At 36.4% G+C, this 20,870-nt stretch overlaps 1 protein-coding gene and 1 long non-coding RNA gene across 2 annotated transcripts in view; both read right to left on the minus strand.

The window, feature by feature from the left end:
* Nav3 (neuron navigator 3) overlaps positions 1 to 20,870 on the minus strand; it is a 774,463-nt gene that overhangs the window by 448,732 nt on the left and 304,861 nt on the right. The gene's annotated exons all lie outside the window — the stretch shown is intronic.
* LOC115487471 overlaps positions 1 to 20,870 on the minus strand; it is a 77,726-nt gene continuing 56,856 nt past the window's right edge. The window contains exon 2 of the long non-coding RNA XR_003949035.1: positions 1 to 20,870. This exon is cut by the window's right edge and continues 37,931 nt beyond it. This is a non-coding gene — a long non-coding RNA (uncharacterized LOC115487471).

A 20,870-nucleotide genomic window follows, 5' to 3' on the forward strand; every position in this document is an offset into this window, starting at 1 on the left:
TCTAGCAAAATGTAACTTCGTTAATCAATTCGTTGGCACTTAAGATTATTTGCTACTTATCAGCTTGGTACTAAGTGATGTGAGGAGCTTAAAGGAGAAATTACTGAAAGAAAAATCTCTGTCCATAATTAGAACAGGAATCAAATGAGTAACTAACAAGACTTGATAAAAATGTCTTTAACTACATAATGAACTTTGAACATATAGGGCTAGATATTTCTACATGAACAATCTAAAGAAATACATATAAAAAAGACAGAGGAGATAATTAGTATAAAGTATAGATAGATGACACCACACACACACACACACACACACACACACACACACACAAACACACATCATGACCCATGATTAACTGAACTAATTTGCTTTCCATTGCTCAGCAAAACACTGGACACAAGCTAATTATTTGAGAAGTTTTACTTAATTTGCAGTTCTGGAAGCTGCAAATATAAACAGTATGGCATGGGCCTTATCATGGGATTGCTGGCTTTGCCACAAAAGGAAAATTTTCAGAGCCTAGCTCTTTCCTTTATAATCACCTTCTCTGTTAAGAACAATTTGCACTCAAGAACATAGCAGCAGCAGTTGTGGAAGCCTGAACAAGAACCACAGGGGAAAATGCCAGCCAACACTGCCCTATGGAAGCAGGAAGGGCCCACAAGTCTTTATTCCTAGCTGAGAAGATATCTACTATAGTTGGTAGTTTCTGCTGTCAGTTTTCTTTAAGGATGTGGCCTCTGGTAGGCTATCCTCCAATGGATGATTTGAAAAAAATGTATAAATTAGTCAGCATTTTAGTTTTGAACTCAATACAAGGTAAAGTTTAAGGATTCTGACAGTGCTGTAGAAAAGAACCTTAACTATTACTTCACTAGAATACCACTAAATAATATATTTCTCTAGGAAATGCTTGGCATTAATGATATTCTCAGATTGTCCATTGTGTGAAATATAGCTGTATCCTAAAGTGTCAGTGATGCCTAATCTTGGTTGTCTACTTGACCACACCTGGGCTTAACTAATAATATACAGAAGACTGGGCACACCCTTGAGGGTTTTTTTTTTTTTTCTTAATTAGGCCATTTAAAATGGGAGGACCAGCTTCTAATCTAGATCTTTGAGGTGGGGAGTTCCATCTTTAATCTTGGTCATAGTTTCTTCTGGCAGCCTTAAAGGACATGGGAGAAGGAAACTTGCTCTCTCTTTGCCTGCTTGCTACCACTCTCACTATCAAGTCCACTCTCTCACTGACATTACCATCTGAGACATCCAGCCTCATGGACCGAGCAACTATAGGATTCTTGGACTTATCTCCACAGGCAGTCATTACTGAATTAGCTGAAGCACAGACTGGAAGTCATTCTAATAAATCCCCTTTCAATAGATAGATTCTTCTATAAGTTCTGTTCATCTAGAGGACAGATTTATACATTACTCAATAGCTAAATGTTAATAATTAAATGAAGGAATGTTGAATATGTGTGTAGTCTTTTACAGGATATCACACAAGTGTTAGGTGTAGCATTAAAATGCTATTCTGAATAATGTTATGAGTGTTTAAAGGGAGTTTGAGTTTTTACACCGTGAAAGTAGATTAGTTCAAAATATCACCATTACATGATCAAAATGTTAACCACCTAAGCACATATTATACCACTAACGTGTTAAAGCCTGAGTCTCCTAGATTTTTTAATTTTTTTCATTTTTGATGACTTCATGTTATCATGTTTGTCCTTATTAAACTCTACTTGAAGCCCAAGGGTTAAATGTAAGAAATGGTTTATATGACCTCAGCTCTGAGAAATGTTGTACTTAGGTATTTCAGCAATATCTAAAAATAAAAGGTAAAACACATTGCTTATTATATGTTAGTCATTGTTGAATCAAATCTATCTATCCATCAATCCATCAATCTATCTACATAGATATATGTAAACGCACATGTGCATATAAATACGCAGATAAATACCAAAGGCTTATCTCATGTAGCTAAAGAAAGCCCCTTCTTAGAAATGGGAACAAAACACCCATGGAAGGAGTTACAGAGACAAAATTTGGAGCTGTGACGAAAGGATGGACCATCTAGTGATTGCCATATCCAGGGATCCATCCCATTATCAGCTTCCAAACGCTGACACCACATACACTAGCAAGATTTTGCTGAAAGGACCCAGATATAGCTGTCACTTGTGAGATTATGCCTGGGCCTAGCAAACACAGAAGTGGATGCTCACAGTCAGCTATTGGATGGGTCACACGGCCCCTAATGGAGGAGCTAGAGAAAGTACCCAAGGAGCTAAAGGGAACTACAACCCTATAGGTGGAACAACAATATGAACTAACCAGTACCCCAGAGCTCTTGTCTCTAGCTGCATATGTATCAAAAGATGGCCTAGTCAGCCATCACTGGAAAGAGAGGCCCTTTGGACTTGCAAACTTTATATGCCCCAGTACAGGGGAACGCCAGGGCCAAAAAGGGGGAGTGGGTGAGTAGGGGATTGGGGGGGTGGGTATGGGGGACTTTTGGGATAGCATTGGAAATGTAAATTAGGAAAATACCTAATTAAAAAAAAATAAAAATAATAATAAAAGCAAGAGCCATAGACTAACAAAAAAAGTCTAATTTATGTGTAGCATAATCTTCAGTCACATTCCAAAAGTCTGTATATGAATTCTATTTTGCATGTCTGAGTTATACAGCATTTTTCATTTGTGCCCTTAATTTACAAATGTATTCAGCTTAAGAAATAACAAACTGTTCAGGCTCCATATCTCCCATTGCTAGGAGTTTTAGCTATGGACAACCTCATAGATTCGTGGGAGTTTCCATTGTCCTAGGTTTCTAGCTCAATGTAGAGATACCGTTCATATTCCCTTTGTCTCTCCTTCAGCCCTCCCAGTGCTGATCCTTCCTGGTCCCATCTACAGTCCATGTCAGCAGTTGAGCCCTGAGCCCTTTCTCATATTAATTAGTTAATATTAGAAAGTAAAACCCTTAAAAAAGAAATAACAAACTGAAAACCAAGTAAACCTGCATTTTACCTAGAAAGTAAGGTATGTACTGGATATTCCCATAGTCATCAGTAAACTGCATGTGTTTATCATTGCAACAGCTAATACTATGGCTGAAGAGAAGATTGTATTTTATATAGTTAAAAATACCCAAAAATATTCAAGAAAAAAAATGTTCATCTTCCTAAAGTAAGAGATGAGTAAACTTAGCTTAGAATTAGTTTACAAGACACTTAAAATGAATAGGAAAATTTATGTTTAATGTGGTTTTAAAGAGTACAATTTACAGCACTTAAATAGAAATTAAAAAGAGCATTGTTGCTGTAAACTGTAAATTAAGCAGTAAGTATGAGAAGATGCAAACAGTTTCTTTAATGAAATCAACACTAAAGAGGAATATTTGTTAACACAATTAGTATTGAAAAAAGTATTCACTTTAAATATTCATCTTTGGGGTAAAGGGGGCATTTTACCACCAAAGGTCTCTTAAATTACTCGAATCTATTCTACTGCCAGATTGTATGTTCTTATTTTTTTCTCCACATCTCCTATGTATATGAGAAATGGTGTTAAAACATGAACATTAGTAATTTTAGCTATCATCAAATAAACACTCAAAATGCACATATAGTTAACTTTTTGTGAACCATTCATCATAGTTAGAATAGCATGACCCTATACAGAAATACCCACAACAATTTATTCTGTCATCTGAAAAGTCACTCCTCTGTATTACTGAGAACATAAGAGTCTGTTTCTGAGAAATATCCAGAATGGGATTTTGACATCCTAGTCACTCTATAATGAGTTTATTAGGCCTATTAAATAAATATAGCATGACCCAAAGATGCAAGACTAATATAAAAGCCAATTATATGTGTATGCATTGTGGGCAGAAAGACTGGTTTAAATATAAACATATGGTAGCATGAAAGGAATAAAATTATTTATAAATAAACTTAATAGACTTCCAAGGCCTATGAAATGAAACCTTTAAAATATTGTCGAGGGAAATCAAAGCATAAATAAAATAACATGATCCACATGTTCTGAGGGAAGAGTAATATTGTTAGAACAGCAGTCTGCCCCAGCAAGACTGACGACAGAATCTCCATTAAGCTCAGAAAGATCTGTTGTTATACTTTGTAAGAAACAAGAGAGCTTACATGAAATGACAAAAATTTTAGAACGGTGTAAATGATTTTTAAAGAGAGTCAAAACTAAAATATTTTATAAATGGGAGATACAGCTATGGTCATCAGGATCTGTCCTATTTTCATGAACTTGGGCTTACAGACACATTCAATGGCATGAGGTGTAGTCTAGCAATATGGCCTTCTATTAATTAATGAGTTTTGCAATAAGGATATTAAACAATAGAAGAGGGAACTTAACTCTCTCCCATTGATAATGATCTTGAGTGATAAGGTATCTGTGACTTACATAAAACATACTAAAATGAATCAATTATCTGAATATGGTAGCTGACATAGCATAATTAGAAAAGTAGAGAATTGTGTGTAGCAATGAAGCAAACATCTCTAGCATATTGTATAGTACAATGCCAACCAATGGTCTGAAGAAAGCACCTGGCGAAGTTCTTCAAAAATCAATATTCAGAAAGTGAAAAGGAAAGTCAGATACTAAAATAGAGTACCTACATATAATCTACCTATCTATAAAAGTTCTGGTGTATGCATGTAAATCAATCAATTGATAAGTGATTTACATCTGTTTAAACATTTCTTCAAAGGCAGTATATAAATGTCTAGTTCGTAAAAGCATCCTTGATATCATTATTTATTATGAAATACAAACTAAAGCTATACACAGTAGTATCACACCCACGCTCACACACACACACACACACACACACGCACACACACAAGCACACACACATACCAGCCACTGGTATAACTACACAAAGACTGTCTAAATTAGCAAAACTAGAACCTTAGTGTAGTGTATTTAGGGATGCTCACAAACTTAAACAGCATTGGGAATTAACTTTCTCTCCCACCCCACCACACAAACACACATATACATATATTCACGCAAAGACTTAAATGTGCCAATTAGTAGGCACATACTTCTAATAACCACAAATGGATAACTTTTTTTTTTAATTTCACAACTGGCAACTGGATAAACAGCTATAGACTATCTGAACAATAACATACTACTTGGTGATAAAAAGACATGAACTGTAAGTTCACATTACAGCATAAATAGTTATAGGATCACGGTAATGTGAGAAGATTCAAAAGACTCTATGTTGTGATTTGTGTTATAACCTACAGTGAGAGAAAGTCGGCCAGGGACTACTGAGATGTGAATGAAGACAGATTCCACATAGATAGAACTACAAAGAAATTTGAAGAAGGATAGATACTGTGGTGTTTTGAATGAAAGTGGTCTTCATAGGCTCACGGGAAATAGTGCATTAGGTGGTGAGGTCTTATTAGAGAACTATGTCAGTGGGACAAGGCTTTGAGGGATCAGAAGCTCAAGCCATGTCCAGTGTGGCATACTTTTCCTGCTGCCTGTATATCAATATTTAGAACTCTCCAGCACCACGTCTCCCTTCATGCCACAATGCTTACTGCCATGAAAATCGTGGACTAAACCTCTGAATTATAAGCCAGCCCCAGTTAGATTTTTTCCTTTATAAGAGTTGTCATGGTTATAGTATCTGTTTATAACAATAAAACCCTAACTATGACATACTTTTCTTTAAATTGAACACAGTAGTACCATTCATACATTTGTATATGTGTGGACTTATGCATATATATGTTTCCATACACATACATATTGAGTTGTACATATGGTTACATATATTTCTTCACACATACCAAGTGAAAAGCTTATGATAGTACATTTTTATCTTGGGTAAATTATATTTTAAGAAAGTTGTTAAAACTCAAGAAATAACACTTACAAAGAATATTATAAAATGAAAAAAATCTAATGCAGTTGAACACACAAAATTAGTTCAAGTGTGTAAAACTTTGATTTGTTTTTACAAATTTGTATTCTAATAATTTGGTTTTATGATACCACTGAGTTTTATTTATGTTTTGACATAAGAGAACTTTCATTCAAAATGAGAAAGAATGTTTTTAGTAATTAAAAAAAACATAATATTAAGCAAATGGTTATAGTTGTATAAAAGAATTTCAGTTTGATATTGGACATATCTACTGTAAGAAACTTCTGATACATTAATTCATGGAATTATCATGAAAGTATTTAGTTATCTTATCGTTTTGAGATGATATCTATATGCTTTATCTTGATAAATTGAAAAAAATATACTTTTCCAGTATATTATTATATGCCTATATATAGTAACTCTTTGTATACATGTATGTGTAGGACTGCTCTAGAGGTTTGAATGAAGTTGTCCCCCATAAGCTTATAGTGCATAGAGAGGCACTATTAGGAGGTGTGGCCTTTTTGGTGTGGGTGTGGCCTTCTTGGAGGAAGTATGTCACAGAGGATGGGCTTTGAGGATTTAGACACTCAAACCAACCCAATTTCACTCTTTCTGTCTGCTACCTGCCAATTAATACACAGGACTCTCAGCTACCTCTCCTGCACTTTGTCTACCTGTGTGCCATCATGCTTCCTGCAATGATGATAATAGACTATACCACTGGTCCTGTAAGCCAGTGCCCCAATTAAATATTTTCCTTTACAAGAGTTGCCGTAATCAGGGTATCTCTTCACAACAAGAGAAATCCTAACTAAAACTGCTACAAGGCACATTATCTATATGCATTCATTTTTCATAGAGATAGATAGATAGATAGATAGATAGACAGATAGATAGAAAGATAGATAGATACAGATATATAAAATGATAGTTATAGATATAGTATATATAGATAGATTTAGATTTAAATATAGATATAGTCATAGCTTTACTTTATATTAATAAGAAAATATTAAATTGTGCTTTGGACTTTGGACTTTGAAGAGGAAACTCCAAGTAGTGTTCCACCCATGTCAAGAAGAAACCATAAATAATGCTACATTTTATACATATTAAAAGTTGTATAGTCCTAAGAAAACACACATTTCTCCACATATGATAATATCAAGAAATTAATGCATTGAAGTTAATTGAAATTCGTCATCAAATCCAACTAGAATAAGGGATTTCCTCTCTGAAATTAAAAAAAATATATATAAAGAATAAAAGTAATTTAAAGTCAATTTCAAATGGAGTCTGTCTTACCAACTATGTTTGGCAATATCATCAAGATATTAGTAGTCTATCATATTCTTCAAGATTGCATGCAATATAGAATTGTGTTTTAATTGACAAATTACCAAGGAACACCGATCTACCTCAGATGCGTTCTTATACAGTAGTGGCAGAAAGGAGCGAGGGCAGCTTCTGCCTCCCACAGCCTCAGAATGGAAAAGAGGTGTTTGTGTAATTCTCAGAAAGGTTCCCCATAGTTCATATTTAGAACATAAGGCCTCTAAAGCTCTGGGCGCATGGCTTTAAGTAGTGCTGGATTCTTTTAACTCTTACTTTAAACTCCCAATGTTAAGATCCCTGAGAAAAATTTGTTATCTTTATTATTCCAGTATTTTAAACATTTATTTGACTATGCACCTCTTCAGCTATGTTATCCTATTAATACCTATTGAATACATGTGGAAATTTCTAACCAAAACTCACACTTCAAACCACCGGGTGCTACCTTCACCACCTCAACCAATTATGGATCAAAATATTTGGAAAGAAACTGTGTTTGCACTAAACATGTATACATATTAGATACTCTTCTTAATATTCTTTAATAAAACATACTAACTATGCATATCACATTTGTGTTGTAATATCCATTATAGGAAATCTATATATGTATACATTGTATAAAGATATTGTCATCCTATAGAAGGGACTTGATTGTCCATGAATTTGTGTATCAGTGGGTGGATCTGCAGTCTTTCATAGATCTTGATGTTTAACTCTGCTTTGGAATCTTCCTGTGTTAAGATCTACACCTCTTTTACTAAAGAAACACAAACATAATGAGTGTGGCTTTCATTTTCAGTTCATGCCTATTACTCTAAATGTACACACATAGACACTGTTGATAATAGAGCTGACTATTTTTCCAGCTATTCTGGAAGTTACATTTCAGTGGATGTTGTAATCTATAATCTCTCACATATCAGTTCTGTCAGAGATGGACACAACATTTACTTTTTACTAGCGTCTGGGTATTTTCTTTTTATTCTTTTTCTCACATGTTTGGTTAAATATTTTATTGCCAAGTGTCAGAGTCTGTGAAATTGTGTGTATTTATTACAGGTGCCTTGTCTTCTCTGTGTTTCAGACTACATATTTTTTGGTGCACTAGCTTGACTTATGATTGATTTGTCAATTTCTCATGCCTTCATTGCTTCTGAAAACAGAAAGGGAGAAAATAGTGCACAAGTTTCACTTTCAAATTTGCAGCCTGAAGACAATCATTCATTTACCTCTATTTATTGAATGTCCCCAAAGTGATAAAATTAATAGTTAATTGAACTTACCCTTATTACAGGCTTGGATTTATCATCTATACACTATAATCCTGGGGATGCATTCAACCTGTTGTCTTTAGATATACAATTAAGGCATTTTGGATATGTATCGTGGACTTCTGACAGGATTCATAATAGGGTTCTGAAATACTCAAACTGAGGGCAAATTCCACCTTCATTTGAGAAGTGTCTTGCTTTCACTGCACATTGGTTATATATGCTTGTACAAATATGTGTTTAATTATTAAAATGTCTCTTGCTGTGGTGGTAGAAAGAACACTGATAGTATTTTCTTGGTCTCAAGATTAGGAAAATAAAACAGAAGACAGTCTCTAGACTTAGACAGAGATTTAGAACTCAGAAGTTACTGTAATTTCATCAACGGAGTGAATATATTTAACCACTCTATACTATATTTCAACCATCTCTGAACTGTATCTCCTATTACTGCTCTATAAAAGACAACAGGAGTGTATAAAGCAGCATATGAATTGTTTTAGGGGAAATACTAAGAACTGAGTTTGTAATATGTGGAGGAATAAAATTAGGATTTTCTAGTGATTGGTTTTAGATATTGGGGAGATGTGTATAATGTTATAAGGAAAAGTTTAATACTAGTAAGGAGACAATGTGACTGTGTAGATTTAATATGGAACAGCAGGAATCTTACCTCAACCCATCCCTAATGGTGTGACCTTGGACAGATTCAGATTCATTTAGACCTTCCTGAATCACAATGCTACAACTGTCAATTAGAGATGATAATGCCACTGAATGCTTATGGTTTATTTAGCATTTGTTTAAGTGCTTTTAGTTTCCTTGCTGCTTAATTTTGAGAAAGCAACAATATCCTCATATGTGGGCAATGACAGTTAAGAAATGCTAAATTCCAGAACGTAGAGTAGAAGACCTGCTGTTTTTGCCTTACCCATATCAATCTACAAAATTGTGGTTATTGTCCTCTTCCTACTGAATTTGAAAGTTTCTACTTCTCCAGCAGTACCATGACCTGGTGGAGGCAAAGTTAGAAAATAGGGGGGGAAAAAAGTGATCAGATTCTCCCTGAAATTAGATGCCCAAATTCCAAACATCTCCTGCTACTACATGTAGCCTAGGATATCTAACCTTTTTTTATGTTGAAAAAAAGTGTATATCTAGAGTTAGCTATATGGACTCAGTTTAAATGATCCAAATCTTGTTGGCAACATCTGGAGCACCATAATCAAGAGACAAGTGAGCATTTACTGTCTTCTCTACATTAGGCCTTATTGGTATATTCACTTTGGCCATATCAATGTCATAGAGTTTCTTCATGGCCTGCTTGATTGTTGGCCTTGACATCCACAATGAACACAAGTATGTTGTTGTCCTCTGCTATCATCAAATTCCTACTGACCCCGAGTCAGCCATAAAGAAGACAGAGTGGTCAATCTTGTTTCTCCCGGGAGCACTCTTTCGAGGATATTTTGGCTGCCTCCAGAGCTACAGGGTCTTGGGCCACTGGAAGGAGGGTGAAGTTCGGATCTTCTTTTTGTGGCCTTTCAGCACTGCCTTCTTAGCTTTCAAGGCCTTCTCGTTGGCTTTGGCTTTGGCTTTAGTATGGACAGGAGCTTCCATGTTCACTTTAGACACCATCTTTTTTTTTTTTTTTTTTTTTGATTACTTTATATGTTGCCTTCTTCCTAGGCCCTATACCAGAGTTCTCCACCCTATTCCCCCTTTACCTTTAAGAGGGTGCTCCTCCACCCCCACAGATATCCCCCTTCCCTGGTGCATCAAGTTTCTACAGGATTAGGCACATCCTTTCCTACCAAGGCCAAACAAGGCAGTTCTCTGCTACATACACGCTGGGGACTCAGACCATCCCATGTATGTATGCTCTTTGGTTGGTGGCTTAGTCTCTGGGAGCTTCCAAGGGCCTGGATTAGTTGGCAACATTGCTCTTCCTAAGGGGTTGCCGTTCCATTCAGCTCCTCTAATCCTCCCCCCAGCTCTTCCAAAGGGATCCCTGACCTTAGTCCAATGGTGAGAGTGAGGATCTCTACCCTTTCTAAGCACAGATTTCCAGCCTCGCTTCTACTCCACACATCATTAGCAAACATACTTTTAGTATTCTCACTGTATGTATCACTGGCTCATTATATTCTGCTGTATGTAACTGAAGTAGAAAAAATTATAATAATAAATGGCAACTGAGTCAAAAATTCATTCCCTACTCCCTAGAAATTTACAATGGGTACGGCCCATTGGGCATTTGATAAAGCATTCCACATAGCTAATTGCCACGTGTGCAATTGGGTTCAGGGAGGCGAAGGCAACCAAAGAGCTGTGTTAATTAAAGACAAGTTTTAAGATGCTCTGCGTTGTTTAAAGGTGTTTTAAAATACAAGAGTCTGGTAAACAATCCCAGCAGCAAAAACACTGATGAAAAGGCCTAGGAAAATATTTGAGAATTAGCAAACTGAATCAATAATGAAATGTGGAAAAATAACTTAAATCTGGAAGGATTAAGGTCTCACATGAAAAGGCAGTAGAAATTGACTTCAGTATTTTCAAAGTCAGTATAAACACTAAGGGAATGTCTTTGTGCATGTGTATATGTATGTATATGTGTATGTGTATATTTGTTTATGTATAATGACCAAATATTCTAAGTCCTTGATAAAATCATGTTTCCCAAAAAAAGTTATAAAATAGGATAGACTGAAAATCACAATCGTTTTACAGTCAATTTGACTCAAAAGGATTATAGACCCTTTCAATGTAAATGTGTAAAACATACAGCATATTTGTACATTGATGAGTCTGAAGTGTTTAACAGCCTATCTTAATGACTTTTCCAAGCGATTATCTGCGTAGATTCTCCTACATTGAGATCAGCTGCTGAAACTATGAGAAATCTGATTTTTGATCCTCAGTATTCAACCAAATCAAGTCACTTGAAAACAGAGCTTTTTTTTTTTTTTGGAGTTTTCCCAATCATTATTACTACATTCATTGTTAATCATAAGTTGTAAGGAGCCGCCCTTGCAATCATATCCGGTGTTCTAACTGATAAACAATTAGTCTGCGTATGTGCTGGGGTATTTCTCCATTCCTTGTTCCCTGCCTGTCCCGTGGCGCGTCATCTGGGCTGATAGTGAGCAGCCAGTCAGGGTGAGTCACGTCTCCAACCACTCTTGTGGGTTTTAAAAGGACTGAGTTTCCTGTATTCGAAGTCTTCCTGAGATGTAAGCAATAAAGCTTTGCCATAGAAGGATCTGGCTGTCCAAGTCTGTTTTGCTGGCGAAACGTTACAAGGACAAGAATAAGTGACCTTCTTATAGGTATCAATATGACTATTGCTATGAATCCATTAGTTTGTTAGTAAAGTAAGAGCACATAAGGATTACATGTTAATTAATGTTTAGTTTCTACAACTCCACAACATCTCCAGGCTTATGGCCACTGTCCAAAAACAGGTGTTTGAAAAAATGCTTTTGAAACATCCCCCCCCCCCATAGGAAGAGTAAAATATAGGAAACAAGTCAAAGTTTGTACAGCACTATATTGGCTCATGAGTTACAGCCTTCTCACTCTCAGTCTTTTGTACTTCACTCTCTTTTTCTTTCAACCATGAAGAAGGTTAAGTGTACATTTACAACTCTAAAAATTTCTAGCTGTACCTCACTGAAATGCAACATCAAATGAATCCCTCTCTTGACCACAGTGAAGTGGCATCTACAGACACTTCTCATCATGATGTTTGCTGTTTCCTCAAACAACAAATAATCATGATTCACATTTATGCTGATCTTCAAGGAAGACAGTCCAGAGCAATCCTGTCCAGCACAAGAGTGAATAAGTCTTCTTCCCTAACACACCATACACAATACAGCATAATTCGAATACAATAATCTTAATACACAATGCTGAAGTTTACCCCAGTCAGGAAAGTGCTTGCCTGGCAAACTTGAAGACCTAAATTTGAACCACAGAATCCATGAATAAGAGAGAGGCATGATGCAATGTACACTTGTAGTCTCAGTGCTGGGAAGATAGAGAAAGGCAGATTTGGGGCTCAGTGGCCAAACAGTCTATCTTACTTGGCAAGCCCCATGTCACAGAGAGCACCTGTCTCAATTAATAATGTCAGAAATGATCCTTGAAGTTGGCCTCTGGATTCCACAAATATATACATGTGCACGTGTACCAGCATATACAGAAATACACACAAGCAAACTATTTACATACTGGATGAATGGTTATGTTCTCTGAATATCCTGGTTACTGCACCAATGTACCCCTAGAAGCCACCCAGAGGAGGCACTTACATAACTCAAGCAGGTAACTTCGACATTGACCAAAGCTAGATGAGGCAAGTTAAAAGACATAGGCACCAGGAGAAAAGATACTATGACTACAGCCTGCACTCAAAAATGTATCTCTCATCATACTTGAACAAGGCCTTCATTTCAGTATATTCTGGTTAAATGATTCATGAAAAGAGGCCAATGACAATTAAGTAAGACATTAAGTAACTTCTTAGTGAGTAAATTAAAACTACTGCAAAAAAAGATCATCATTATCAAAAGGAATAGCTATTATAACATTTAGTTTGGAATGTGTAGGCCAAAATCTTTTAACATGTAAAACATGGCCCAGAAAAAAAATTAATATAAGCAAGCCCCCTCTTTTTCTGCCAGAGTATACAATAAGCTTATAAGAAAAATCATTTTTAAGTAATATTACAATATAAAATCTGCAATAGTAGATAGGTATAATGCTCCTGATTCCACTCTGTTGTTGGATAAATCAAAAAGAAATACAGCCCCTCCTCTGGCAGGCTGAGTTGTACTTGGTGAATCAAAGACATTCCAAGAACTTCACAGGATAATGAGACACAAATAATAGGGCAGGATAACTTATGCCTTTTGATTTGTAAGGTTAAAATAAAACTTGAAATGTGTATCAATGGAACAAAAGATTAATATCATATACAACGTCTCATTAGGAGTAACTTCTTTCAATGGATTCTGTTATTCTATTACTATTGTATACTGAAATAGAAATAAATGAATAGCATTAGACTGTGAACTATCTAAGCTTGAGGTATATGCTGTCCATTGTGTTGTCCTCGATGCCAACTAGAAGGCATCATCATCATGTATCATACACATTGAATGAGTGGGCATCTCATTGCTCATTGCATCCTCTCTGTTGTTCTTGGCTTGAGAACAGTTTAATGCCACACTATTATAAAACTATTAAGGAATCAAGATTGAAGATACCTGGATGCTAGAGATGATTCATGGTTGCAACAGATCGCTTGAGCCCTAGTCCTCAGAATTTAGTTCACTCTGTGACTTTCTGGAAGAAATCTTGATGTTACATGATGTTGTACATGGTATAATCAGAGGATTTTCAAGTATATGAAGAAAAAATACATCCTTGGGAATATAAACTTATAGAACGTGCTAGGAAAGTAGACAAATGGAAGGTAGGATCACAGAAATGATACTCAAAAGAAATCTCAAAAGTCTCTGTGAGATCTATCCTTCCTGCAAAAGGCAAAACTTAAGATATCTGCTAAAAGGAAATAAAGTGCACAGTACTAAAATTAGTAAAAAAAAAAAAAAAAAAAGACAGATAACAAAAACTCCACTGCATACAGGTAATAATGAATTCAGAAAATCTCTTTCTACAACAGTAGAGCTTTCATGCAGGAAGCACAAATATTTGAATAATCAAATTGGCTCAGATTACTATTATCATTTAATAACCAAGCAGTAACATATCCTTAGACTCTATAATTAATAAGTTATAAACACTGCTCTCAAGCTACTCCTCTGCCATACTCACCGTCTTTGATGTCTGACTTAACCACACCACAAACGATTTAAAGTCCCCAACCAGGAGCCCAATTAATTACATAAAATTAGGGGTGTCTGGGAGCATGTATGTGTACTTGTGTTTATGAAAAGATAATAAAGACCTGGTCTCTAACTACAGCTGAATTAAAGCTTAATTCAGCATCAGCCTTGTATATCAGTAAATCACAGCAGCATCTTGTTTTGGTAACCCCTCTCCCCCCCCCCCAATAAATTCCTCTGTAACCAGTGCTTTGTAGCTGACTGAACAGAAATACTCAATATGGCTTTCCAAGTAGACATGATTGTCAAATAGGCCCCAAATCTCTGTTTGGTCAATGATTAAAGTCTTCAACATCCATGGAAAAAATCAACATCTATTTTTTTTTCTTTTCTTTGTTATGTCATTATTTTTGAACTGCTGCCAGGATCTTCCTCAGTCTTGAGGGTCCAAAATGTAGTAGTATTGAATTTCCTCACCTGTTTTAGGGGAAGTTGAAATGTATACTGTAAATTTAATGAGGAAAAAAACAACGGTTTTCTCAGGTGTATTGTAGGAAGTGTAGGGCTATGCTTTTAAATCATGTAATTTCCTGAGTGGCAGCCTCGATTTTTTTTTCCTTGTGTACTAAAACGCAAGAGTGCAGTAATATTAGTAAGAGGAATGTGCATCTGTATTCCATAGCTGCATCCCTGTGAGAGAGTGGGCATACCGGCATAGCAGAACTGACTTATGATGTTAATAAACCACTTCATTTTCTTCTTATCAAATAAAAGAGGATGTGAAATACCCCTGAATCAAGCAGGGACTTCACTATGCTTACAGGTCCTTACACATGTTTCTAAAACAGCATGAGTAAAGTGGCCATTTCCTAAATTTCTGAGGTTAAGACAAGGAATGAGCAGGGGATAAAGAGACTGAAGTGACCACCTCTAGTAGCTAGGCAGGACATCCAGTGGAAGGTGGGGGACATGGATCCACCCAGGAAACCCTCAATTTGTCCTGCCTACAAGATGTGCAGAGATAAAGACGAAGCAGAGACTTCTGGTTGGAATGGCCAACTGAGGACTGGCCCAACTTGAGACCCATTCCATGGGAGCAAGCCAACCCCTGACACTATGAATGATACACTACTATGCTTGAAGACAGGAACCTAGCATAAACTGTCTTCTGAGAGGCTTCATCCAGCAGTGGATGGAAACAGATGCAGAGACCCACAGCCAAACATTAGGTAGAGCTCGGGGAGTCCTATGGAAGAGCAGGGGATAGAAATAAGCAAGGCTACAACTGGGATGTAATGTGAACTACGGATTATGTAAAAGCAGAACAAAACCATCAACAAGAAGAAGGGACTACCCACATCGTTTAAACAGTGAAAATGTGCCGAGGTTAGGCAGCTGGGTGCATTAACAAGCAGTTGCAGAAGGTGAATCACTTTAGGATCTGTGATGTTTGCTGATGCAGATATAAAGGAAAACTTACAGAATCTCAGATAAGGTGAATAAAACGTTTTAATGACTGGGCTGCCACTGGCCCTTTACCAAGGAGAAATCGCCATATTTTTTTTAACTGTAATGAAGTTAACTTACCAAGATAAATATGTTACACTTGATATATTAACTGAAAAATCTGTAAGTTAAAAGAAAGTAAATATTAGTAATTTCAGATGGTTCAACATATTTTGGCATAGAATTCCCAGGTTACCTCAGGATTCTTGGATTTGAGAAAACTGACTGCTAAGTTCATTTTGCTTTCCCTTTAACGTGTGTGTGTTTATTTGTGTATGACAGGATCATACTCTGTAATCCAGAATAGAACAAAACTTAATCCTTCTGATCCTGCCTCATGTGTGCTGGGCCATATTCAGCTTGTCTATGCTTGTCTATTTTTATTATTTATGTATATAATATATGCATATATTATATATATATAGTCTAATAAGGTATTATATGTAAATATAAGTGTTTAACTTATCAGCACAAATAAAGATATCCATCACTCTTCAAAATGATTCTTTCCTATTTGCTGAAAGTACCTCAGATTTATCTTCAATGCCAAGTGTGTTCTACAGTATGATTAACCCAAGTCCTTGCCCTGTAATTTAATCTATAGAAGATGCATTCTAATTTCCACTAGAGAAAACAAGAATAAATAGGTCACACCTGCCAAGTAAATAAACAATAACAAGCAGAAATAATCTATGATCTCTTCTGTATAAGGAGTCTTAAAGGGGAGATGTTGAATAAATATAGTATAGACCCATGCTTAAAAAGACTTGACTTAAAAGGTGGAAATTTTCAATTTTTAATCAAGAGAATTACCATCAGGGGTTAAAGAGATGACTCAGGAGTAAAGACCACTGGCTGTTCTTCAGAAGACATGGGTTTGATTCCCAGCATTGTGATTAATAACATTCTGTAACTCTGGTGCCAGGGGACCTAATACCCTATTCTGACCCTCAAAAGCATCACAATTGTTCTTAGATAAACATGTAGGCAAAATTCCCAGATATCAAATATTATTTTTAATTGTAAAAACTAAATATTAAAATGTTTTGTTTTACTCCTCTGTTCTCTGAAAAGCAGTTATGTATGCCTTCACTGCTGAACTGTTCCTTCCCATGTCTGTACCTCAGGTATCTCTGCTGTGGGTCTGTGAGTAGCTTTCTAGAGGTATCATTGTGTTCCTACACTACACATGACAACTGCAGTTGTCTTCCCTTTCCTTCCATGGCATTTTTAATGCCAAGAACAAAAGTCTTATCTATTCAAGCATGGAGTGTGATGTAAGAATGATTCTGGAGCCTCTGTCTCTCATATCAGGATTTGGAAATTTATGGTGTAATCTCATTTTATCAATGTACTCTCCTCTAGGGACACTCCCTTACCTATAAATTTTCCATTCTATTCCTTTCTGGGCCCCAGTCCCATTTGCAATACCCTGTGGCATACAGGGTGAGCATTTCTGCACAAGGTCTTTTATAGGCCTCCAGCATGTTCTGTTGCCTCGAGGCAACTTCTTATTAGCCTTGTTTCTGAGTGTAGAACCGTGTCTGTGTGGCCCATGTTATTTGAAAATGAGGGTGGCATGAACATTTAGATGTTTAAGGACGGTCTTCTAAACTTGTAAGACAGAATGTTCAAAATAAGAGTCTACTCAGATAATGATTGTAAATGAAGAATAAATGAAATTCACATGATATCATTAGAAATAATGCTCTATGGCTATAATGTAGTATTATGACTCTTAACTGATTTCACGTTGCTTTCAAATATGATGTCAAAACAATTAGCATACAGAAATGGTGAAAACTCGAGACAACCCAAGCTTATCTTCTCACATATCAAAGTCTGAACCATAAAACATTACAATTTGAACCTTTCTACTATGTTTGGTTAGCATATATTCATTGTTGATATTTATAGAACACAAGGCTCATTTGAGACACACAGACAGTATCTATTGGAAAACTCAAGAATTTAGTATTTCTATTTTCTGAAGGGAAGCTAAAAATATTGAGCATCATTCGCCCGCATAAGTTTACAGATTCTAGGTCATTTCTGATTTTGGAAAATGGCTGATTTTCACCCTAGGGGACAATCGATGTTTGAAATTCCATACCAATATCTCCAAATCCAAGAACCCAGGAATCTGAAATACTTCTAATTTCAAAAATTTAGATTGAGTCCCATTAAATGGCTCCACTCTAGAATCCATCAGTTCAGAGCATGAAGAAGGCTTAGCACCTGAGAGAGTTGCTGGTAAAGAAGAAAGATCTCTAGGTCATGCTGGCTAAGTGTACTGTTACGATTCTACATGGAAAATGTGTCCACTCTTGAGTGTGTAACAAAGAAAACATATCAAGAATAATAAACACATTGCTTGAACATTCAGTCTTTAATGTCAATAGTGGAAAAAAAATATCTTTATTGATCCTAGAAGATTCCAGAAGATAAATTTCGATGGTTTATTCTTTTATATTCAAACAAAAAATAAGGAGAAGTAACCAACAATTCCTGGAATAGGACTGTATTGTGAGTTTGGTAATACATGAAAGCCATCTAAAGATTCTATTTTTAATTAATACATTTAATTAGGCTGAAATACTACTTTTTGTCCTAAGAGATGCCGGTATTTTTTCAATTAATGGCTAATTCCTTAGGTGTTCCATATAGACAAGAAAACTTGTGTGTCATGCTCTAATACACAAATAAAATGACAAGCAGCGGCACAGTATCAAAACAGTTGTTTTGTGTCAAGTAGTATCTCTGAGAACTCCTTACTTATTAATTAAAATGTCAATTAAATTAAAAGTTTTCTATGACAGGAATCAAATAATGAAATAGATTTAAAAATCATGACTCTTTCCAACACAACTGAAAAATAACCATGTTCTTTGGAATTAGCGCAGGCACCCAATATTCTCCTAATAGAACACAGAAAGTTGTCAAATATATGCAAAACATTTAAAACAAGAGTACTAAATTTAGGTAAGTAGAGATTATTTGTGTGAGTCAATATTTAGCATGGTTTCTGGAAGCACAATAGACTGAAATCCAATTAGCTATAAAATACAAGGACATTTTCAATGCCAACTTTCTCCTATAAATTGTACAAAGCTTGAGAAGTATTGTATTCTGATTAATACAGGAAATTGTTCACAATAAATTTTAAATATCTAAAATAAGTGGCAAGAATTTCCTTGTTGTGTCTTTTCTTTTTCCTTTGTCTATGTGTTTTAATAAAATTCTGCAATTTCCATATCTTTGGAGTGTTTCCTCTCAACACAGTAAAAAACAGTTTCAACTTTAAATGCAGTTTCAGAAGTCAATGTTACCTCTTAAAAAATCACTGGATATATCAAATTCTATCATTTGTTGGGAACAAAAGGGGGGCCCTGAGGAAAGCCCTGGGGAAGAAAGGGTGGGGGAATAGCCCATGTCCGGTGTGCAGTGGATCTTGATGGAGCAGAGACTTTCTATGGTTTAAGAGCTTTATTAACGAAATGCAGGGGTGGGGGAAGAGAAGGAAGGGGGGAGGCTAGAGAGAAAGAGAGAGGAGATGACAAAGAGAAAGGGAAGAGAAGAGAGATGAGAGAGAAGTGAGAGGTAAGAGAACAAAGGAGTGAGAGAGAGAACACAGAGAGGAGAGAGGGGAGAGAGTGAGGGGTAAGAAGTAAGAGCTATGGAAGGAGTTACAAAGTTTGGAGCTAAGAGGAAAGGATGGACCATCCAGAGTCTACCCCACCTGGGAATCCATCCCATAATCAGCCACCAAATGCAGGCACTATTGCATGCCAGCAAGATTTTGCTGAAAGGACCCTGATATAGCTGTCTCGTGTGAGGCTATGCCAGTGCCTGGCAAATACAGAAGTGGATGCTCACAGTCATCTATAGGATGGAACACAGGGCCCCCAATGGAGGAGCTAGAGAAAGTACCCAAGGAGCTGAAGGGGTCTGCAACCCTATAGGAGGAACAACAATATGAACTAACCAGTACCCCCAGAGCTCGTGTCTCTAGCTGCATATGTAGCAGAAGATGGCCTAGTCGTCCATCATTGGGAAGAGAGGCCCCTTGGTCTTGCAAACTTTATATGCCCCAGGACAGGGGAATGCCAGGGCCAAGAAGTGGGAGGGTGGGTAGGGGAGCAGGGTCGGGGGAGGGTGTAGGGAACTTTCAGGATAACATTTGAAATGTAAATAAAGAAAATATCTAATTAAAAAAAATCTATCTTACAGGGGAAACCAACATTTGAAACAAACAAAAAATAAAAGTAAGAGCATATGAGTAAGAGAGGGAGGTGGGGGCTGAACAGCCCTTTTAATGGTCTTTACTGTTGCTAGGTAACTGGGGAGGAGTTTAGCCTGAAGGTCAGAAGCTTGGGCCATTGTCTACATGACTACTAACCATGCTTCTCTTGAGGGGGCTGTGCTGGGCGGTAACTTAAGCAAGGGCAAGAGTTCCAGGAGCATGAGCAGACGCCTATGTAGGTCACGTAGGTGAATTATGACCATCGGGGTTCAGACCTCAGTTCAACTGGAGACCAGCCTACAATTCCCCACAATCATTAGTTGCTATATTGCCCATAATCTCTGAAATTTAGCCATTTACATAGTTGAAGCAATTCACTCATCCCAGTATACTTATGAATATTTACATCCATATTTTTCTGTGGTAATAAATTCCAATCAAAAGACTAAACTATTGACTTTGGAATTCAATTCATTTACCCATTAATGTCGTAACTTTAACAAGTTTAATTTTTCTGAGCTTCTTCTAAATGGAAATAAGTGTCCCTACCTCACAGTGCTTTTCCTGAGAAGGTGGAATGGTTCCACGATTTATATATATAATTCTGGATTACAAGAGCCCTTGATAAATGACTATGAGAAAACATCCTTTAGTTCACGTTAAAAATCTTTATCATAAACCAAAGAAATAACAAGTCTCAA

The sequence above is a fragment of the Mus musculus genome, chromosome 10, assembly GCF_000001635.26.
Source record: "Mus musculus strain C57BL/6J chromosome 10, GRCm38.p6 C57BL/6J".
NCBI lineage: Eukaryota > Metazoa > Chordata > Mammalia > Rodentia > Muridae > Mus > Mus musculus.